Below are 24,180 nucleotides of genomic sequence, written 5' to 3' on the forward strand. Positions count from 1 at the left end.
TGTCTACCGGAGCTGGGCAGCATGTTTCCTGAGTTGCTCTTTTTAAATATCCCTTGTCTTGTTTCTTTTCACTCTAACCACTGACACAGCTGAATGACCTTGGCCAGGACCCAGTGTGGAGCAGTGCTCATGGTTATGTGGAATGTGGCTGCAGAAACCAAAGGTGGTCCTTCAGTTTGGAAGGGCAGCGTTCAGGACTGCAGAGAGCTGCCGTCGATACCACGCTCTGATTGTTGTTGGAGTTCTGGGATATTGAAAAAGGTGACCTAGTAGTTCTTTAGGGCACATTGCATTTAATGGACATGGAAGTAGGATTTCTAAGTTAACTCGCTTAGAACCAAGGTATAAGATACGATCAACAGTGATGGGGGTGTTTGAGCCCTTTCTGCACTCTGAGCCCCTTGCTGGTCCCAAGAACAATTGCACTGAATTTCTCCCTGAATGTTTTCTGGCAAGCTGTAGGCAGTAGTGAAGTGAATGCCTGCTGCTCAGCCCAGCATGTGCTTGGATTTTTTCCAGTTCTTTCTATGGTCTGATCTTTTAAACTGAGTGATTTATATGCTGATAGAAGGTATTGGAGTGGCAGCCCTGGAGCGAATGTGTATTAGCAGAACAGAGTGCGTGGGAGATCCCCCATGCTGCCGTGCCCAGCTGCTTCAGTGTAGCATGTGGAAGGGACCGCCTCCCAGGAGCAAGAGGGGAGTTCAGACTACATGTCAAGTGAGTAATGTGACAAACTGCGTGTTTTAGGCTTATCCCCTATGGCTCTACCATTGTCCTATAACAACTCTCAAGTGTTTGAGAGGGTGGCCTATCTTGAGCTATTCTTTCCTTCTTGATTGTTTCCTTACAGTCTGCCATTAAACTAAACCAATACAGTCATACAGTAAACATCCCAATAACTAAGCCAACATACAGTATTCATAAATTATTAGAGAGCAGCTCCACATCCATCAGTTGTAGTTGGTTTTGTTTTTGTTTTGAGTAACACAGATCCACTGCCATGTAATTCTTCCATTTGTCAGATTAATAACTTTTGTGAAGTCTTCTGTACAGTAATAAGCTGAAAACTTCCTGCATTTCCTATTCACTGGAGATTGTAACCAAGTGATTTTATTATATAGTGTGTTGTCCTTCTTCCTTCCAGGACACAAGGGATGATGAAACTGAATTAATGTTCTTGCCACAGATGAGTTCAATGGGTGATCAAATGTATATGTTCAGGTGGGCATACGAGGGAAAAGTTACTACCCCAAGGCTAGATGAGCCACATACACTGTGTAGCCTGTTGTGCCCAATAGAGGTGCACTTTCGGCCTTAACCTTTTTTTCTAAAATGTGAGCTCAGAGTCTGTGAAAACTGCCAGTCTGAGAGTCACAAGGCGAGAAATCCTCACTTACCCATAGAGCAGGTACAGCACAGGGCTACCCTTCCAATATGCTCCTTTGAGGCAGGAGAGTTTAGTTCACTCTCCAGGCTCCAGCCAGTCCCAGGACTCTCTGCCAACAATGATGCTCTATAGTGCTAATTTTGAGTGAGTGACAGGACACCCTTCCCACTAGGATCTGGAGTGAGAGCACCAGCTCATTTCACATAGGCCACAGAAGCCTTCAGATGGTAATACCTTTGGGTCATCACTGAGCTTGGCTGTCATTCAAATAGATGAAATAAGAGAGCCAGTCAGCCTTTATAGGTTCAAATGACTAATCATGCATTCTCCTATAATTCTTCTCTTTATTGTAAAGTGGTAGAGTCTAGTAATGTTGACTTGAGCATAATACAAAGAGGTTTGCCTCCAGTACTAACTCCAGAACATAATGGGATTGTTTTCACTCGATATAACTTAACGATCACTGCAGTCTTATTCTAATATCTACAGTTGGGTACACAGCTTTGTTTGTAATAATAAAATGGTTATAATTTTGGAGAAATTGTTTCAACAACTGTGAAAACTGTAAATGCACAGCTGACACTGTCCCCAAATGCATTGATATTTTGCTGTTTTCATAGGACTAATGAATTGTAACTGAATTCCAACAGACCTGTGGAATTGGCTTAAAGTCAATAGGAGTTGCTGGTACTCAGTACCGCCATAGGATCAGGTGCCTATAATGCATGCACCTTGGCCTATATGCTATAAGACTCTCAGGGCTGGTCTACCCTGAGGCGGGTTCGAACTAAGATATGCAACTTCAGCTACGCAGTATCTTAGTTCGACTTACCTGGCCGTCCTCATGGCGGCAAGTCGACTGCCGCAGCGCCCCCGTCGACTGTGCTTACTCCTCCTGCCGAGGTGGAGTATGGGCGTCGATTAGCGGATCGATTTATCGTGTCCAGACGAGACGCAATAAATCGATCCCCGATACATCGAACACAACCCGCTGATCCAGCAGGTAGTGTAGTCGTACCCTCAGAGTAAAAACAATAGGCTTTAAAAGGCCCTATATTTGGCCCTCATGACAGTACTGAATTCCATTTTACTGGGCTCTTGTACTGTGGAGCTTCTGTTCCCATATTTTTTCCACATTGCTGTGAAAAGTGCTTCTAAACAAAGTTGAAAAATAAAATTCAAATTTTTGTGTTTATGTATATAATCTTCTACAGTGAGGGGGCAGTGGGTCAGGAACCTGAACAAAGAAGGGCAGAGGCAACCATTTTTGAAAATCTTGGTTTAAGACTAGGAGTTCAGATCCATATTAAAGTGCCTGAATAAGTGGCCTGATTTTCTAAAGTGCTAAAGACTCACCTCTTCCTAATGGTGGGAGCTGCTGCATGCTCAGTACCTTAGACAACCAGACCACTTACCTAAGATCCTAACTGTGGGCTTAGGAGCCTAACCATAGGCATCCATTTGTTGAAAATCTTGAATGGAGGCAACTGGAAAGGACCTTCAATCCTATGTCATCAAATCCTATTGCAGACAACCTATCATACAGTCTCATTTATAAACTTACTGTGCTTCATCTTAAAAGCTAATTAGGTTTTCTGCCCCTTCTACTCCTCCTGGAAGAACCTCATTCCCTGATGGTTAGAAATCTCGTTCTAACTCCCAGCCTAAATGTATTCATGGCCAATTTAAGGATATCTCTAATCTGATGAATGGAAAAAGAACAGGACAATAAGTACTACCTTGGATTAATATTCAGTATGATGAGCCATGCAACCCTAACCTCTTTACTGCTCTTCACCGCTGCAGCTACAGGTTAGGGTTAGAACACGTTTTCTTAAAACACCAAGACTCCACTGGACTGACAAAGTGCAAGGGGCAGCATTGGAGCTGGAGGTTGCCCAATATACCGGAGCTGTGCGAGAGCGCACAAAGGAGATACGATGAACTGAAAAAGCACAGCTCGTTTTTCCTAATGGCCATGCTGAAATCTTATTCCACAGCAGGTCCGGCTCAAAACACTTCTGCAAAACACTTGGATCCCCTGGCTGAGCTGCATAGTGCCTGACTGAAGTGCAGGTCAGATTGTAAATGAATAGCTTCATTTATCTCTGAATTTTATGGACGCTTCCTGGGGAAAATAACCTGACGGTATGGTGTGGAGTTACCACAGAAGGTAGAGATGGTACACTGGCAATCCCATTCATCTTCCTATACTACATTTTCTAGTGCTTTGTCCACTGTTAAATGCCTCAAGCTGTATACATAGAACTTGCTGTAGATGCCACACTGATAAGGTGTTCTATCAGTATGTAGGTAGCTAAACTGCACCCATTTCTCTTGGAAGGCAACCCACGTAGCCTGATTTAAACTAGGACTCCTCTCCAGGTCAGAGGTACATGCTGCTCACCCCCACTTAATTTTCACTGTTCCACAAACTTGATGCATGTCACTCCAAGTTATTTAGTAGGAGTTGTGGGGCTAAATCCCATGCAGGAGAATTAGTTTTCTCTGGCACTTTGTCCTCCTGGAAGTCGTGAAGGACAGAGCTGTTTGCCTAATCCTTCAAATGAGAAGGCACACTTCCTAAAGAGAATTCTGTCTACAGAATTGGGTTTTTTTTAAGCTGGCGTCAGATATACCTGTCTCCTACCTATTAACCTAGACATGCTGTGTGGTCTTCTCCTCCTCCTCCTAACATGTGATTAAATATGATTCATCATCATCTCTGAACAAACTGCTGAGCGCATGCAAGTTGAAGAATGTCAGGGAGTGAGGTAGACACAGTTATTTTCATACCAGCTGCTTTCTCCTGTAAATTCAGTTTATATTGTTTAAGCGCTGGCACGTTGTAGCAGGCCAGTGCCTCCTGGTTTAGTGCAATGACTAATGCTCTCTGCTACGCTTTAATGAGCCTGTGCAGTTTGGGAGACAAAGTGGCACTGGGGGACTGGCAGTAACAATGAGATTGTAGTGTTCACGGTGGATATCAGTGACTTTGAAGTATGTGGACAGTCTCTGCCCTGGAGAGAATGAAACCTCAATACTAATGGTACACTTGTGCCAGGTCGTATTTTTAAGGAATTTGGTTTTTGCTTGTCTTAGAAGTGCAGGGGAGGATAAGGAGATGGGGTAGATGTGTCTTAATTGCTGGTGCCTCCTGAAAGGCAAACTTATTTCCTAATGGAAAGTAAGTCACTTGATCAGAGAGATGACTCTAGTGGGATGCTGCATGCTCCCTAGAGAAGAAACAATGCTGGAAGTGTGGGTCTGCTCAGAAATGACTTCAACAAGGGCATTACTGGGGCTTCATTTTTTGTTATCTCAGTGACCTCAGATTAGACCTGTTTTGTTACAAGTAAATACATTAACTTCCAGCTCTGCAAACTTGCCCTAGAGCTGAGTCAAGCTGGGTTCTCTTTGGCCCCTGTTCTATTCCTGGTGATAGATTTTGCAGGCCAAATACAGTGGGGTTGCACAGATGTAGGAATAGGAACTTAATTAATAATTCCACTCCATGCAATCTTTGTTTGGCTCTGCAGAGCTAAAGGGAGTAAAGTTAAAATCTTACCTCTCATGGGTGAGAGAGCTAGGAACAGTGCCCAGGTTTGTGTTCAGCTTGGGGGGCCCAAACACTGGTCTGAGATGGGATGCAGCTTGTTCAAGTGACCCTGCAATCATGCCGCTAGCAATAGGGGCTACCAGACAGCAGGTCTGCAGTGCCAACTCTGCTCTGTATTTCCTGCCCAGACAGGCTTTACTGCCTCACCAGCAAAGGCATGGAGGGCCCGATCTTTCTCTTGACCTGAAAGGGGACAGCTCCAGGCCCCTCCGGATTGATGCTCCCCAGCTCTAGTACTTCAATGGCAACCTGATTTTGTAGAGTGTGTGAGAGCTAGTGGCAATGACAAGAATTCATACATAGGGATGTTGTCAAAAGAAGTGGATTGAATTCGCATTTTCAGGAAGGAGCGGATACAGGAATCTTTAGAGTTAAGAACTACACTGCTTTGGTTTTTCTCCAGGTCATCCCCATTTCACCCTCTATTGCTCACCTGAGCGACGTTCTGTGGGCCAGAAGAGAGGCTTTTAAATGCAGCCATCCTCAAAGTTCACTGCCTTCAGTCTGAGTTCATTTGCTCTTCATCACGGTTCCTAGAGCTCTGCCTCCAAGAGCCTCAAAGGTATTTTTAATTCAAAATAAACTGTACTGAGATTTACCCTGTTTCTGAAGGGTAACTCTTGGGAAGTAGTTTCAGTGCCACTGGCAATCATGGTGGCTCACTTGTCCGCTCAAACTCATACCATTGTTTTAAAGGGTAGAAAACCTACTGTAGAAAAATCAACTGATGATGTGGCTCAAAAATGAGACTGGGTGAAACTGGCCAAATTGAGCTCACAGGGATTCATGAGATCTTCCTCTCAACATTCAGCTTGCTTAATTTTAAATACAGAAAGTAGGATTTAAGTGGTTCCAAGTAGTAACAGACAGAACAAAGTGAATTACCAAGCAAAATAAAATAGAACACGCAAGTCTATGTCTAAGAAACTGAATACAGAAAAAAACCTCATCCAGTAAGCTTCCTTTTACAGACTAGTCTCCTTCTAGTCTGGGTCCAGCAAGCCCCTGTAGTTACTGTCCTTTGTTCCAGTTCCTTTCAGGTATCCTGGGAGTGGAGACGCTCTCTCTTTAGCCAGCTGAAGACAAAATGGAGGGGTCTCCCCGGGGTTTAAATAGACTTTCTCTTGTGGGTGGAGACCCCCTACTCTCTCCTATGCAAAGTCCAGCTCCAAGATGGAGTTTTGGAGTCACATGGGCAAGTCACATGGCCATATATGACTCAGAACTTACGGGGTAGCAGCTATGGTTCACAAGCTTCCTTGAACGTCCTCAGGTAGACTTCTTATGTGGATTGGAGCATTCCAAGATTCATTGTTCCTTAAGTGCTTCTTGATTGGGCACTTAGCTTTGCAAATTTCTTTCTAAAGAAGCTGACCAAATGCCTTACAAAGCTTACTTAGAAATCAAGCAAGTATACAGCCAATATTCATAACTTCAAGTACAAAAATGATACGTGCATACAAATAGGAGGAATGTATTCAGTAGATCATAACCTTTACTGAGATATGTTACATGGCATATGTAGCATAAAACATATTCCAGTTGTGTCATGTATACATTCATAAGCATATTTCCATAAAGCCTTATGGGGCGCACCATCAGAAACTGAATAATACTTTTTGTAAAACCTGGGAATTTTTCGGTAAAAATCAGTTTAAACTGAAAATAAAGGGGCTTACAGAGGTGATGTGATGAGAGTGATTGATGCAGCCTGTCATGCTGTGGGAGGCGGCCAGGGACGAGTCTTGTGCAAACAGAATAGAGTCACCATGCTTGTAAAATAAATAATACTTCTCAAGTTCATTTCATGCTAGGATCTCAAAAAGCTTTGCAATTATCAATGAATTAGTCCTTCTGACCCCCTTGTGGTTAAGCTGTATTATCCCCATCATAAAAGTGAGAAAACGGAAGCACAGAGAAGTGAAGGATTTCACTCGTAAGGGAGCTCAGGGATAGATTTTCAGGTGCACAGCATCCACAACTGAGGCCAGGTAGTCCAAAGAGCTCAGCTCCCATTTATTTTGTGTTTCAAAAGCCACACTTGTGTATCTTACAAAAGTGCCCATCAACCAGCAGCTCCCATTGTGAAGTTTTATGGCCAGATTCTCAGAAGCTCAGCAGCACTCAGCACACTGAGCTCTTCTGAAGACCCGTCTACTTATTTTGATGCTGAAAGTGGGAGCTGAGAAAGCTTGAAAACTGGCCCCAGTTATGGCAGCAGAGTCCTTCTGAAAATTCTGGCTCTAAGTGACTTGCTCAAAGACGTGCACTGACTCAGGGATAGTGCCAGGCAGGCAATGCAGGACTCCCAGTCCTAGGCCTTAAATAATAGGCCATCCTTCCTCCTCTTCTTCAGAAACAGGATTCCTGTTTTTCACTAGTTTTAAAGGCATTATTTCCCCGGCAGGAGGGTGTTCACTAGATAAGTGAGATGGAAGTCAGTGTGTAGTGCTGGATTGGCCTGCCTGGATGTGTGTCCTCATACATTACTTGGTGCAAAATAATTACGCCTGACCCAGGAGAGATTGGTGTATAATTTGCCAGTGTTGGTCAATGAGCGCATGAGGATTCTCTGTGTACTTAATCACCAGGGTTTCCTTTGGCCATTAAATCAGCATTTCTTTGACTTTGTAGAGTCACATCATGTACGTGAGAACCCAGCATAATGATTGGTGATGGATGCTGCTTTCAGAAGAGAAGCAGGGAGGTCAGACTGCCATCCACAATAGGCAGGTGGGTAGTGCCTTTGACTTCAACCCCAATCACACCTTTACAGGATGGAGATAGAAAATATTATATGGAATATACCTCACCTATGGGTGAGTGTGAAGCCTTCCCTGTAGAAGCCTTCCCTGTAAAAGCTTCTCTTTGGGGAAGGGGATAATTAATTTTCCAGCAGCTCCATCCTAAGGACCAGCTCCTTCCTTCTAGTAGTTCCTCATTTGAGACTGAAGGCAATAGTTCCAATTAAGATTAGCAAGATAGCTAAGAGTTACTTCCCATGCTCTGTAATGGGTTTACTGATGCCTTGTTGGGGGATGAAGGCACAAAGAAACTACAAAATAGCATTGTTCTCTCCTGGATTTGCATGACGCAGTTTACAGAGACCTGATTAGAAGACTTTTTGGAAGTCTCCAAATTAGATGCCTCAGAGATGCTAATTAAGTAAGCTCCCAGTGGTATTAACTGATAGTGTTGCCAGAGCAGGTGAAAAATTCAGTTCTTTTGATTTTCCTTTTATAACTTGAATGGGTCCTAAAATTAGTTCAGGTAGCATTGCCTGCAGCGAGGAGCTGACCTGTATCTTAGCAGCTCCTTGGACATAAGAAGCTGGCTTTGCCCCAGACACAGTACAATATCATAAAAATCACCTGACTTTTTGTTGTTGGTTTTCTGAAAGGTGCAAAATGGACACCCTACGAACCTGAAGTCCTGGATTGGCATTACAGGGACATGGGCACAGGCCATGCAAGCTTGCCCTGCAATGTGCCAGGCAAGACCACCTCTTCATACTTGGCCTCTCTGCTGAGAAGGCTGGTCATAGTGGTGATGGTTTTGTGTGATGCACATCTGGCCACCAGCCTTTAACGCAAGAGCCATCAACTCAGTTGATGTAAGCCAGCAAATAACCCTCAGATAGTAACGTCCTTTATGGTCAGGTCTTCAAAAGTTTGGAGATAGATTTTTCAAGTACTCAGCACCCCCAACTGGGGCCAGATTTTTTTCAGTAGTGTTCAGCCCCCAGAGCTGACTCTTAATGGCAGTGTTTTAAAGGAGCTCAGTACCCAAGTGTGAAGGCAGAGAGAAATGACACAGGGGAGACAGTAGTTACAGAAAAGATAGAGGGAACCAGGGATGAAAGGAGATGAGAAGGGACGGGGCCATGGAACAGGTCAGAGGCAGAAAGTAGGCAAGACCTTTGACTCAGAAACAGGAGTGAAGGAGAAAAGAAGTTGCCAAATGTCTTCTTAAAAGATACTCTAGTTCAATTGCAAGTTATTGGGCTCAGTGCAAGGACTGCTGGGAGAAATTCTATGACCTGTCTTATGCAGGAAGTCAGACTTGGATGGTAATGGTCTCTTAGGGCTTAAGGATCTATGAATATTGCTTTAGAAGAAATCTGCTCGATCCTGTGCAGCAAAGAATGTGGAGATAGGAGTTCTGTCTAGCTGGGAAGCCAGTCAGCATGGTACATAGACCTTGAATAAAAAAAGCTAAGCTTCCATAACCAAAATGAGCCCTGCTTTCGGCATTCCTGCTGCATAGTACTTTAATAGCAGGGGGAGGTAGATTTTGAAGCAGCTTTTGTTATTGAGGGTAAAGCAGGAGTTGGTGGCAGGAGATGATCCTGGAAGAAAGGTAAATGCATTCAGGAAGGATTTGAGAGAGGAAAGAAGGAATTTAAGCGTGGAGGATAGCGAATGTAGTGAAAGCTCCGAGTGCCTGTAGTTAACGTAAAATAACTTAGACTAAATGCAGCTTTTGGCTAGATAAATCTCTGTCAAAAACTATACTTGAAATATTGTATCACCAAGGGGTAGCTTCCACTGATGAGTCATTTGCATAACCTCCATATTTACTTATAAAACGGAAGGATGTTATAATTGTTGTAAAAACATCATCTTGCTTCATGCCAGGTCGTTCCCCAAGGCTACGATTACCTTGTAATAAGCGTGTTGCCTGTGATGCTCTCTTTTAAATTGTATTTTGGGTTAGTAACTGCAAGTAATAAGTGTGTCTGGTGCTGGTTGCAATGCAATTTTCAGTGCAGATGCAACTTCTCAGTTACCTGATGCCTAACATCTATACGTAAAATACTGCACTTGAGTTGAAACTCTTACTTTCTAAGGCCCTGCCATTGCCTTCCTGGGATTTAAACCAACTGTTAGAAAAGACCAGGGCATCTCTGTGGAGAGTTCAATGAAGACGTCTGCTCAGTGTCAGCAGTGGTCAAAAAAGCAAATGCCCAAGAGAGCTGGAGAATAAAACTGAAACCATCATGCTGTTACATAAATCAATAGTACAGCTGCAATCGTGTGCTCAGTTTGTGTCACCTATCACCCAAATGATATGTCAGAAAGGGAGCAGGCCTAGAGATGGGTGCTTAGAATGGTTAGAGACACAGGAAACTTCCATGTGATAAGAGATTGAAGTGAGCGCAACCATTCTATTTAGAGAGGTAACCAATAAGAAGCAACACAAAGGCTGCATTTGTGTAGCACCTCGGACCTTGGCGTTCTAGTCCAGGACTGGGGCTATTAGGTGCTACTTCAATGCAAATAATGAGTGGGTGAGAGAGAATAGTCCAGGCACCTGATTCACCCTCTCTCATAATACAAGAGCAAAAGGATATTCAATTAAATTGAAAGGCAGAAGATTTCATACATAAGAAAAACATTTCCACATAGTGCACAACTGGCCTCATTAATCCTACTAAGCTAGTGAACAAAGTGCTTAGTATGATTTAAAAAAGAGACTGGATATTTGTGTGGATAACAAGAACATCCAGAGTTAAGAGTAAGGTTTAAATAGTTTTTTTTTTAAAGTTTTAGATGGGTTATAAATCCTCATGCTTCAGGCTATATAAGCCAAACTAAGGAATGGAAGATAGGAAAAACTGGGAGCATGTTATTCCTAGGCCATGAATGCCTCCTGCAGCATTTCTTGCACCTTCCTCTGACGCATCTGGTGCTGGAGACTGTTGGAGACTGGATAGTGGATTAGATGGACTCCTCCTGTGGTCCTCCTGCCATTGAAGCCAATGCCAAAACTACACTAGGAGAAGGATTCAGCTCTAACTTACTGTTAGGAATTCTAAAATAAAGCTGTCAATCAGAGATGGAGTAGATTGTCTTTTCTGCCCAACCTAAATCAGTGTGGAATTGTTCTGCACAATTTCTTTCTAGCTGTGGCCGCTGATTGTGCAAGGCACCAGTGTGATGGGTGGGTTTGGGCCTAAGGCATACGCCTGTGCACCATATATCTGTGTACAGCTGACACCTAGTTACTGGAGAATCCTTTCCCAAATACCTGTGCCTTTGTTAAATAAGGGAGAAGAGTGAGTCGGGAGAACAGTCAACAAAAGCATCATGAGATTGGGGCTTGAAGGAGAAGAGCAATAGTTTGCCATTCCTAGCACAGTGTAAGGCTGCCCTTTCATCAGCAGCCCTTCAGCTGATTCAAAACCCCATTTTCTTTTGCAAAAACCTAAGGGCCCAATCCAGTGAGCACCACCATCCCTGCTCACTTCAGCAAGTATTGATGTCATTCAGTCCCTCAAAGGCCTGGAACCTGAACTGACACCTGTTCAGTGTTCTAAACGTGGGCCCAGATTTTCAGAGGTGCTCAGCACCCAAACAGCTTCCACTGTAACCCTGGTGCCCACATGTTCCTAATGGCTTGGAACCAAATATGCTGAGAATTTGGAAATCCAGCTGCTTATTTTAGTTGCCTCTTTTGAAAATCTGGCCCTGCTTGTGGGTGCTGAGCACTTCATTCTTATAATGGAAGGCAAGTTCTCTCTTGAGCCACAAACTGCTGCTGAAAGGCCAGTTGAGCTGCTAGGGAACAGCAAAAAAGGGTCCAAACAGCCTAGGGAGCTTTAAAAAGCATCCCTTGCCCAGGCTTAAACTGAGTTTGGCTTCAGAGTTGGAAAGAAATGTTCTGACAAACTTCAGTGGCTTCAAGTCCATTTTCTCTACAATAGAATAAAACAGCCCTAAACAGCGCCACCCAGAGGATTCAGGAGGCCTGGGGCAAAGCAATTTCAGGGGCCCCTTCCATAAAACAAAGTTGCAATACTATAGAATACTATATTCTTGTGGGGGCCTGGGGCAAATTGCCCCACTCCTCCCCACCCTCAGGTGGCTCTGGCCCTAAAGGACAGTGGGAGACTAAAGTCTCATTGATTTCCTTTTAAAATAAAATAGAAAGCTGGAGCAGAAAGGTAATTCAAGAAGTGGAAGGATGAAATGCGAATGAGGATTCCTTTCCATAAATAGCTGGCATGCACCTGAATGTGTCAGGAATCAGTAATTGCACATCAAGGGAGACTTGCCAAACCCACCTGAGGGTGTTCTCTGCCACTGCTGTATAAAAAAGTTAAGGCTCTTGATCTGCTCTGTGGCAAGAGGAATTGTTATTGACAAGAAGCAAATCAAAAATGCATCCTTCTACTGGAGAGAACAGGTAATTAATTGGCTACAAGGGAATGAGACAGACAAACACCACTGTGAAAGGAAGTGCCCCTTTTCAGGGTGATAGTACACTGCCACCACTGTGCAAGCTGGATTGTGTCTCTGGCACAGACTCCAAATTATTCATCTGTGGGGCACAGTCCCTATGCAACTGCTAAGGGTGCATTCTCTAGCTCTGCAGGGCTGGAATCTTATCCCTGCTTTTGCTGTGAAGTTCCCTGCGGCCATGGAGGGGATTGCAGTGCACAGATAACTTCCTAGCTAGCTGTTATTTATTGACAATACTACTTCACATTCAAACAGTTCTTAGACAACATTACCAGTTGACGAAGCTCACGGTTCGCTTCCAGCAGCCAGCATCTGCTATCAAATGCTGTAGGAATGCTCAAGCCCTGCCTTCGGTAAATCCCAGAGGCCTTCACAGCAGCCCAAGCACCGGGACGTGTTTGAGTGTACACAGAGGAACACAAGGCAAGAGCAAGTAGGGGACAATATAAATTGGTCTAGGTGAGGGAGAGAAGGCGTTCTATCGTGCAGGGAACATACTGTTTCATTATGTGAGGCCTGTTGCTTGCAGAGATAAACCTACGTTAAGAAGCTGGGTGTTTTTTCTTTCACACATGGAATGAACTGGCCTATGGCTACCTACGGTACCTGGGTGAGAGCACTGGGGATAGAGTAGGAGGCAGAGTCTGTCACCTAGATATAATGCTGATAACAGTGGTACTGCTGGTGCTTTTTCACCACACTGATTTGCTAGTATGTAGCACGGTACACCCAGGAGCTTGTGAGGCTCCATCCAACAACAAATCGGATGCTCCCTTAGCCATGGCTTTTGGAGGCCTCGAAAAAGATCTTGCCTGGGAATAGAAAGATTCTGAGCCTGACATTATGGTATCTTTCAGCCAGAGATATGCTCCTCCTTGCCTAGGCCCAACACAACAGCAATACCTTAAAGAAATAGAGGAGGGGAAGGGAGGGAAGAGACTTGGTAGCCAGGGACACCCAGTTCGATTCACAAATTGACAGCTGATGCTACCCAGACTTCCATGCATGACACTTGAGACATTTCTATTCTCGGTGAAATTAAACAAGCAACCTCAGACAAATCCTTCAAATGAGGCAGCCAGTCACTTGTAGCAATTATGTTGATATACACTGTCATTATCTTCTGTCTTGGCAGAGGACAGTCTGAGTGTCTTTAGATGTAATCTATACTCTGGTGTTCAAGGACAGTAGTGTAATAGTGCTACAATTGGATAGGCTAACTGTAATTTTCCATAATGATGTTTGTATAATGGTAATGAGAGGCTCTGTGATTGTGTGTACCATTGGAATGCCCCTGGAATGAGGCACAAACTACATGTGCTTAAATGTTGGTAGGATCCAGACAGATTTCCATCCCCCAAAACATGATATTTGAATATATATTTGTACGAAGAGGCAACAGTGAATTGGGTTGGCAGGTTCTGTGAATGGGTAGCCCAATCCCATGTTGGGGGCACCTCAGGAAGCCCCATCAGAAGTGGCATTTCTCAGGGATGACCTAAAAGAATCAAAAGTGTAAAACCAATTGAAGGTGAAGAGTGTGAGGGGAAATATACCCTCCCCCCCGGCCCAAATATACCCCACCACCCCTACCCCGGGGTTAGTAGCATTTGTTCTTGTATCACAGGCATTTCCTTAAAAATGAAAAGATCTGTTGGGCCATCCGTTCTCTGACCAGTTTGCCAATGCAAGATTGTTCCATAAAGTTTTCCCTTAAGTGCTCTCTGAAGTTTAGTTTTAAATGTATTTACCCGTGGAGTTTCTGTCAGTTCCCTCAGATCATACTAGAGTCTAACCGATTTCACCAAGAGCATATTTCCCCTAATATTCACTTCCCTCTTTTCTTAATGTCATGCTAGTACCCCTTCAATTCTTCTCTCTTTATGCCTTTCAAGCACTTGTAGTCAGCTCCCTTACACTCAGGTTAAGAAAACTATACAGACTTAGCTCTTTTTGTCTTTCCTCACCAATAGTCCTTCTAGTTACTTAAACCATGTTTGCAACCTGTGTTAAGTTGGTCTATGCTGCTACAGACCTGGCTTGTGGCTCCAGTGAAATTCCTCCTCCTTCTCTGTGTTACATCCCTAACAGAAGGACACTGACATTTTTATATCATCTGTAGATCATTGCCAACTGGCTTCAGTCCTGTGCTCCCATCCCAATCAGGAGGTGGCTAACGAGCTCCTCTGGGCTCAGTCTCACCAAACAACACAGGGTTGGAGGAAGCAAGCTTAAAAAGGAGAGTGGGTCACAGGAAGGGGCAGCAGCCAGGAGGAAAGCGGTCATGTCTCACAAGTTGCTGACTCGTGTTGCAGAGGAGCTGAGAGGGAAACAGCTGACAAATCCCCTCCAGCCCCCAAGACTTAGCAAAACCCAAACAGCCCTTTGAAAAAGGGAAAGGGATTTGAAGCCACCTGAAAAAGGCCCTGCCTACCACTGTCACTTAAAGCAGGTATTTACCAAGTGGAAGTGCCACAATTAGATCTAAATAAACACTGACTGAGGAAGATTGTGTGGCTCGGGCATTGGCGTGAGTCCCGGCTTCCAGGGTTGGCTGTGCCACAGACTTCCTAAATCATCTTGTGTAAATCACTTAATCTGTGCCTCTGTTCTCTGTCTATAAAATGGGAATCTGCTACTTGATTTCGCCCGCCCTTTCTCTGCCCTGCTGCTTTAGACTAAGCTCTTCACAGTAGGCACTGTGGGTTTTGTATAATACCCAATGCAATAGGGCCTCAATCTCATTGGGGGCTTGCAGGTTCTACTATCATAAAAAATAAGCAGCAAGTTACCACAATTGGGAGCCACCACTCTGCTCTATATAGTGGAATAGGAGTGAGATCTTTTCAAAGAGGCATTATGTACAGCCGTTAGTCTGTATTATGAGTTCATATTTAGGCCTATTCATTTTCATGTGAAAACGAAACCTCAGCGAACCAGCTGGCACTAATTGGAAGGGCATTCATTTTCTTTCTTTGAAAGAAAGCTGCAGTTGGTTTACATAAATATGTCCACATGGTATTGTCAACCCCACACATTGAAAAATCCTGAGTTAAGACTCAATATTGTGATTGGATGTAAAGTACTGGTTTAAAAAAAAGATGCTTTTCTATTGTCTGCTGCTTTTTGAGCCTCCAGGATATGCTAGTCACATTTTCAAGCTTTTCTCCACACCTGTAAAGATTAAGATTTTTTTTTTAAATAATGATCTTCTCATCTGATGCCATTAGATAGGGCTTTACGAAATCTGGATGCCTTTCTAGAAGATCTGCTTTAGTCAAACTCAGCATATTGGTTCCAACGCAGGGGTAGCTGAGTGAAATTCTGTGCCCTGATAGTAGATGGTCTAGTGGTCCCTTCTGGCCTTAGAATCTGTGAAAACATAAGTAGTGTGAGGGCCAGCAAGAGCATCAGACCTCCATCAGTTAGGAATGGCAAAACTGGTTCAGAGAGAAATAAGCATTGCCTGCTTTGCCCACATAGCCATCCCGATCTGCAACCCTCTTCATGGGTCCCGGTTTATTTCTGCCTCAAGTTCAAGCTTCTTAGCTTCCAGTTCAAGGCTCCCTATTCCCACCTCAGCCCCTAGCCTGGGCCCAATGCCCTCTTCTCCTCTCATTCCCTGTCTCAGGCTTTCTTTCATGCCACCCTGATGCTTGAACATGTGCCTTCCTTCTCCTATGGCGCCGAGGAAGCCTCCAAGCTTCCTGAATTACACATCTTTGCCTTCTTGCATTTGTCCTGCTGTCCCATGGATTGTATTAGTCAGAGCTGGGCTGTAACCATCTCTGGGGAGGGCCCAGTGTACTGTACAGAGTATGGTTATGGTAACCCTAGTATTAGAAGCTTGCTTCAGTGTCCTGAAGCAGCAGGTCCACTAAGTCCTCCACTGTCTTGCACCTCTGTCTCTAATACTTAAAACGCATTCTGGATCTTAGTGCCTCAGAGTATATAGGAGCATTCAAAAACCCCTAGTCTGACAGGAGTCTTCTCTCTTACCTCTCCTGTTAGGACAGTGGTCCTCCTTGTGCGATCTTTCCTAAAGCCCCAGTTTTAGGGGCCTACGGGGTTCAGCTGAGATGTGGCTCTTGAAGCATTTGAACTTCTGGGCACATCTGTCCAAGCCCAAATTCTCTCTCCCTATCACTATATTATAGCCACCCATCTTATTGCTGCTCTGTTGTGCTGTCAGCAATTTACAATATTGCAAGCCTATGATGATATTTTCATGTTAAAAGCAAGTGAAGCTAGTTTTGCAACACAAAACAGCATGCTTTCCTGAAGGGAACGTAATGAAATATGAATGAAGCAGACTATCACAGCATGAAGTCACTTGAAAGCTGAAGATGTACCAAAGCACTTAAGAAATACCCATTGACCGATAGCTGGGCAGGTTTAGCATTTGTCCATCCACAGCTGGCAGGGACGGATTTTAGCCTCTTGCAGAGGATCAATAATTTAAATCCATTTCTAACAGTGAAAGAAGAAAGCCTTGTTTAAATACCTCCTGCTGCCTAACTGTTTCTATGAATCCCGCCCCTGTGTACATCCCATCAGGTGGCTGCATCACTCTGGTAGCATCAGATTTCCATCATATTGATGAAAGCACCAGGAGAGAGACAAAGCTCTGATCTGCACTGCACACTTCCATGGTGCATTGTATCCAAGCTAGCTAGATCAAACCTAGCTCAGTTATGTCTTCATGTACTGCAGTCACACCGCCAGCTGCAGTGTAGACGAACTGGTCTACACTACAGACTAATATTGTTATAACTACATTGCTCAGGGGTGTGAAAAATCCCCACTCCTGAAAGACGTAGTTATCTCGACCTAACACTCCAGGAAGATAGCACTATGTTGACAGGACCGGGAGAGCTTCTCCCGTTGACCTCCCTAGCTCTCAGGGAGGTGGATTAACTACACCGACGGCAGAGCTCTCTCCCATTGGCTTAGAGCAGTGGTTTTCAAACTTTTTTTTCTGGAGACCCGGCTGAAGAAAATTGTTGATGCTCGCAACCCAGCGGAGCTGGGGATGAGGGGTTTGGGGTGTGGGAAGAGCTCAAGGCTGGGGCAGAGGGTTGAGGTGCGGGAATGAGGGCTGTGGGGTGAGGCCAAAAATGAGGGGTTCAGGGTGTGGGAGCGGTCTCAGGGCTGGGGCAGGGGGTTGAGGTGCAGGAGGGGGGCAGGCTCTGGGGTGGGGCTGGGGATGACAGGTTTGGGGTGCAGGAAGGCTCTGGGTTTGGGGGGTGGGATCAGGGCTGGGGTAGGGGGTTGGGGTGTAGAAGGGGGTGCAGGCTCTGGGGTGGGGCTGGGGATGACAGGTTTGGGGTACAGGAAGGGGTTCTGGGTTTGGGGAACTCAGGGCTGGTGCAGGGGATTGGGGCACGGACTTACCTCCTGCGGCTCCCGGTCAGCAGTGCAGCCCCAGTGCAGAGGCAGGCTTCCCACCTGTCCTAGCACTGTGGACCACGCTGCACCCTGGAAGCGGCCAGCAGCAGGTCCGGCTCGTAGGCGGAAGTGAACAAGTGGCTCCGTGCGGCTCTCACCCGTAGGCACCCGGCCAATGGGAGTGTGGAGGCGGTGCTCGGGGCGGAGGCAGTGCATGCAGCCCTATAGCCCCCCTGCCTAGACACCAGACCAGCTGCTGGCTGCTTCCAGGGCAGAGCGCAGTGTCGGAGCAGGTAGACACTAGTCTGCCTTAGCTGGGCAGCACCGCCGATGGGACTTTTAATGGCTCAGCTAGTGATGCTGACCAGAGCAACCCAGTGCCTGACATGCCGTGACCCAGTAGTGGGTCGCAACCCGAACTTTGAAAAACCCTGGCTTAGAGCATCACCAGTGCAGCTGGGCCGATGCAGCGTTTTAAGCGTAGAGCTGCCCATAGAAGCCACAGCAGCTCAGCTCCACTGTTGTGATCAGACAGTGCTGAAACGAGTAAGCTGTTATTTTGACTATTGCTTTGTTAGCTCACCTTAGTCCATTGAGAATTTACAGTTCCGGTGTGCATACCATTCTGTTCTTCCTTTCTCACCCCTCTGATATTAGTCACTGTAAAAATCAACAGCAACCATGAATGAGACGTGAGGAAGGTGCTTCCCAAAAAGGGAACATTAATTCAAGTGATTTAACACCTCCTTTGAATGAAAGGTTATTTTCCCCCTATGAGCAGGAGCTACTTTTAATTTGTGATGTACAGCACCACTTCAGAGGGAGAGAGGGTTTATTTAAAAAAAAAAATTAACCAGTTCAGGTTATAGGGTCTCTTTAGCTCTTGGTCTTCTGTTAATTAGTCTTAATTGCTCTCTACCACTACAAGTGGAAAGGTCAGTTGATATTTTATGGTTTTTACCAGCTTATGAGCTTCCCTAGTCCATCAAAATAGATGGAACAGAATGCTGATGATCCAAGTCATCCATTTTCATGTGGGATTGGGGTAGTATACAAATACATACACCCACTTGAGCACCAACTAATTAGACTGAACAAATCAGTGCAAAATTGGGCATTGGTGAGAACAAGACCAAATGGATGAACAACAGTTTTTTGGGGGAAATCTGACATTGATGTAGTGCTTTTCTTTCCTAAGGGTCTCAAAGTGCCCTGCTGACATACAACCACTCGGTTGGCGCGTGACCTATTTGAAATAGAGAATCTTCGTTAGATAAGATTTACTGTGTTACAGTAGATTCCCTACTGCCCCCTGAGGCCTAAGCAAGGTCAGGCCCCTTACTGTGTATAAACACAGAAGGCCATAGTCTTTGCCCCACAGAGTTTGCACAATATGTTTATTTGAAAATCATTAGCATATTGAGCCTTGTTTCCTATTCTAGCAGGAATCATCATGGGATCGCTGGTTGTGTTTCCAACACTAGGTGACTCAAGGTCCGTGTCCAGGTTCTTCACCTGTAAAACAGGGTTTATAATGCTTACCTACCTTTGTAAAGCATTTCGCTATCTATAGCTGAAAGGCGATATAAATACTACGTATTTTTAGGCGTATGCTAAACTGGGCTGGTGCTGACTCGATGACCACCGTGGTGTCACAGACTCTCAGGTGCAGGAGGAGGGTGGTAAGATGAAGGTTACAAGATAGAAGAGCTGGTGGGAGGGGAAGGATGCAGCATGTAGGATGCTAACTGCTGCTCCTCAGGTTTTGATTCTACACTGTTTTCAGACAGATTCCATGCACTCCATCTATAGAACTCAATGGGAAGTCCAGGCATAGACTGGCTGGCAATATTCAGTTCTTGGCAAGAACGTGCATCTTGCTCATTTTGCACCAGGGACCTGATTTGCAAAGGCACCAAGTACCCAGGCTACTCCTGTCCAGCTGCTGCTTATCAGCTATATGCAAATATATTGCCCCTAGAGAAGTAAGGCACATTCCTATTCTGACTGTAATTTGAAGTGAGATTTTTTATGAACAATTCTGTTAAACTGCAAAAGTTATTAACTCCCTCCTATTCCAGGTCTGTTTATTTCTAACCCAATACAGCATGCTAACAAAATCACACCTCTAAATATACGCTTCACCTGACTAAGTAACATATGACTAATCAGTTGCATTTCAGATTTCTAGTTAATTGATCAAGCATTTTTATAGTCTGAACCACATTTTAAGACTGAGATTTTCATTAGCCACCTGCTCCATCCTGACTCCACTTCCACAACTTCCCTGGGGAAACTAAAGTAGATGTTGCATCTTGTCCTATATTTTTATGTAAGTAAAAATCCTTTAACATGGTGTGTTCAGTTACTTGGGTTTTCCATCCCATTTTGGATCTGATGGTTATGTCCTCTCCCCCCGTAGAACTCCATATGTATTAAGTCTCCTCCCAATCTGCTGCCTGTCTAACTCAGCAGTTTGGTTATATCCTCTCACCCATTTACTGTCACCCTTCAGTTTTGGCATCACTAGGATGTTTTGATCAGTTTGTTTTACACTGGGGAAAAAAAGACCACCACAAAACAGACACCTGCCAAAGCAAATGAGGCTCGTTAGCATATTCCACTTCAGGTGGAGTAGGCAGAGCCCGAAAAGGTGAGTTCTGCTCCTGAACTAAGGACTGAATGCAAATTCCTAGAGCTTTCACTATAGTTAAAGTGGTACCCAACCAAGGACAGTTATATCTGTATGAAGGTGTTCATACTGGTACAGCTATTCCTGTACAGAAAAGGAAATAAGCTAGACCACAATAATCACCTTCACATCAGTATAACTACAGCCACATGATGATGGTTGTACCAGTAAAGGCTATTTCAGTAATGATCACACCCCTAACTGAAATAGCGATAGCAGTACAAAAGCTATGTTTAGACAAGGCGCAAGGCATGTGTAATTGAAATGTAGAGCCACCTCCAGTTTCACTTGGTCACACTTTGGGTATGGGCTGAAAGCAGCGCTGTAAGCCACTTCTCCAATGTACAACCACTGCTGCAACTCCATTAACGTGAGTTAATATCGGAGAAGGCAATTGATTTCTCGGGTCAGGTGCCCTGCCTCTGACAATGATATTTAGAGAGGTAAATAGAGAGACACCTTCTCCCCTAGGTCTGAGTCATGCACTAATGACGATGGGAATTCTTCCCCATCTTCCACCATAGAACAGCTTGTGAAATATAAAACGTGGTAAGCGACAGACCCAAACTGCGAAGGGATGAGCTGGATGCAGACCTGCTCAGCATTTAGAGGTGGTTCAGTCACACCCATTTCTAACTTTTCCCCCTAGCTCAAGCTCATGTTTTCTACTGGGGCCGAAGACGTTACTTGGGCCTAACCTTTCTGGGGTACAGTAGCACTGAGGGCTTGTGGGGTGCTGCCCGCATACTGCATCAACCAAGACTTCAAGCAGGGTCTTTCAGGTCTGCCAGCAGCAGCCTGACTTGGTGAGCCTCCTCCCCTTCAAAAGTGAGATTCACCCTCCCACAGAAAACCCATGGAAATCCTATAGATTATTTAAAGCTTAAGGGGTGCACAGGCCTTGTTCAAATCTGCACTGAGGGGAATTTTACCCCAACCAGGAGTTGTGATGAGTTTGTCTCAGCTAGTTAAAGTGACTGTGTCCCATGGAGGTTATTCTTGCTCAAACATCTAATTATTTTCTTGAGGCCTGCTAAACTGTCTCAAGGATCCCCTGAGGGAATGAATTCCACTGGTGAATTATACTCAGCAAGGGTATTTCCCTTCATCCCACTCAAAACAGGTTCTCTTTCAGTTTTAGTGCAGTTGGACTAGCAAACTAGGGTCACCAAATATTTTCCAGCTGAAGCATGTCAGCTACATTGCTGGCGCTAGAGTTATTTACTAGAAACAACAATATACTTACAGTAGGTGTACACACAGTTTAATTTCAGCTTCCATTCTTGGAGCTATCCCAGAAGGTTAGATACAGTAAATTGGTGAGTTATTGGAGCCATCATGAGCTGTGGTTATAAAAAAAAACAACAAAAAAAAACATTCTTTAAAGTTCAGAGCATTTATGAAGCATTTGCAAGAAATAATTGCACATACATGAGTATCATAGAATAAGAGCTCTTAGTAGTAGAATTTAGCAACTATTTTTAGTTGATTGTATTTGGTTTTGCTCAAAGTTCCAGAAATAGAGTCATCCTTTCATGTACGATCCCTTTCTTTAGCTAACTTTTCACTAGCTTGTAATATTATTTAGCTACTTGTCCCCCATTCAGCATTTTCATCTTGTGGAGAAGGTGAATTTCACTCAAAAATTCCTGACTCCTGCAATGCAAAATGGGGAAACCCTAGTGAAAGTAAATCTTATCCATGTTCAGGATAAATAAAATAATTGTAGCATAGGAAATATGGATTAGAAACTCAAATACAGTGCTGAGCAATAGGATAGAAGAAGGTCAATATACTGTAGAAACAAAGAATTAAAAAATATAATAGGAAATACATTTTGATTTACAGAATCTCAACAGTACTAGTCAAATGAAACATTCGCCCCTTTATAATATCTACCTTTAGGACAGGAAAGCATTAGAAGAAATTTTTAACCTAAAATTACAGCAACACTAACTCTTCATTTACAAGATATGGGGGGAGAGGAGCTGGACACCAGCTTTAGAGTCCCTTGGTTCCACCCTTTATTGGTTTTTGGCCATCAGCTCTCTTCACCTTTCCATGCAGGGATGTTTTTCCCCTGCTTTCTTATTTGTATGGATGCTCCCCATTACCCGCTCTTTTGACCAGAAAGAGGCAAGGGGTCACTATCAGCAAACCGCCCCTATAAACAAACTGAACATAGAACAAGCAAACTGTTAAATATTTAGCGTTTTCCCAGTCTTCAGTGGAGAGCTGCCATGCCCGTGCAGTATTGCATTCCTGACACCAGTGGGTGTTCTGCAAAAGTTATAAATAGCAGCACTTTGCAGCCCTACCCAGAAGCCAAAATGGAGTCCAACAGCTAGGTGTAAGGGGGGGGGGGCTCTCTTAATTCTAGAGGAAGTTCCACCAAACTATTGCCTTCCGGTAAGAGTGTTGATGTTTTTGCTACTTGAGATAAAAGCAATTAGAGGGGGAAAGGCAGATGTTACCTGTGCAACTGGGTTCTCCTCTGTCTTTCTCTTGAAACTTTACATACATTTTTTTTCTTTTTAAAATATAAATGACAAACTGTTAAACTAACCCTTTCCTCGGTCTGCTCCTTGGGCATCTGAAAACCAACTTATTTAGCTTTCCTCACCCAAGTGTGCAAACTATGACCTAAGCTCTGCTGAGCTGCTTGTGGGCTACATGGAGCTATGCAGCTCAGTCCTGAGTAAGGAGCCGTGGGGAGCTGCGCCACTGCAGGTGGTGTCTGGAGAAGGAAGGAATTGTAACTATTCAGAGAGATTCATTTACTCCCTGGAAGGAAGCTGTGAAACCCATTCCTAGGGGCCATTTGACTTCTACCTTACAGGCTCCATCTGTTTCTTTTTCCTCTCTGCCTCCTACCTGCATACTTTCTTGCATGGGGGGTGACTGCAGGATCTAGTCTTTGCACCACATCTGCAATTGATATCTGGGCGGGTTCTGTGCAGCCATATGGGGAGCTGTAGCAAGATCTTACTTCCCTGGGTGGCTGTCACAGGAGAGCACAAGAACCGTCTAGCCTGTATAACTACAGTCAGTTATCTAGCTGGAGCAGGGAGAGATATGTTAAATACAGGCTTCATTCCAGATGATGGTCTCAATCTTGGAAGGTGCTAGCGCCATGGGGCCCTTGGCATTTTGCAGAAGGTGGCCTCCACTTTACAGGACAGGGCCCTGTGTTTAGGGTGCATTCTCTGTGTCAGTGAGCAAGGTGTGCCAGGTGACTGGGAGCTGCTTCTCTCAAAGCACTGTGGCTCTGTGCCTTGGGGTAATACTGAACCATGGGGTTTGTCAATCATGGTGATGAAGCCCATTGGCATATCGTCTACACAGTAGCCCCTCATCCCCGGTCCAAGCATGCACTGCACTCGGTGTAAACCTTGGGACAGAGTCTCTTCTGTGGTGGTTGCAAAGGCCTGGTCAGCACTATCAAGGACGTTAAAATAAGAAATGTCAGATGACTTAGAATTTGGGTTCAGTTCAGCTTGGCACCCAGAAGCTCAGATATTCACCTGAACGTCAGGAGTCTGGAATCTTTGGGTGAGAACAAGCTCCCTCACAAGACTTTTGGTCAGGCCGTAATTACCCCAATAGCTGCCTTCCTTAGGGGATTGTTGGCATTGTGGGCTCAGTGTCTGCATGAGTATGGGGGAAAAACCCTGGGGTTAGAAGGAGTTAAACGAACAATTCAAATCTTCACAGATGCTCCCTTTAATGGTTCCAGTGTGGCACTGTAAATGAGCAGAGGTTTGGGGGGAAATTGTTGTTTTGTTTTCTCCCCAACCATCTTAGTTCTTTCTCCAAAGTTTGGCTAGTCTGTAGGGCCCTAACTTGC

The 24,180-nt window shown here is 44.6% G+C and overlaps 1 long non-coding RNA gene across 1 annotated transcript; it reads right to left on the reverse strand.

Moving 5' to 3' along the window:
- Window positions 1-13,848: 13,848 nt before the first annotated feature.
- Window positions 13,849-22,369, reverse strand: LOC120387293. Its single transcript, XR_005590109.1, has 4 exons — window positions 22,233-22,369; window positions 21,580-21,676; window positions 18,225-18,301; window positions 13,849-15,625 (listed from the first exon to the last, which is right to left on the reverse strand). It is a non-coding gene; the product is annotated as an uncharacterized LOC120387293 (long non-coding RNA).
- Between the last annotated feature and the right edge of the window lie 1,811 nt (window positions 22,370-24,180).

This window comes from Mauremys reevesii, linkage group 20 (assembly GCF_016161935.1).
Source record: "Mauremys reevesii isolate NIE-2019 linkage group 20, ASM1616193v1, whole genome shotgun sequence".
In the NCBI taxonomy this organism is placed as follows: Eukaryota; Metazoa; Chordata; order Testudines; family Geoemydidae; genus Mauremys; species Mauremys reevesii.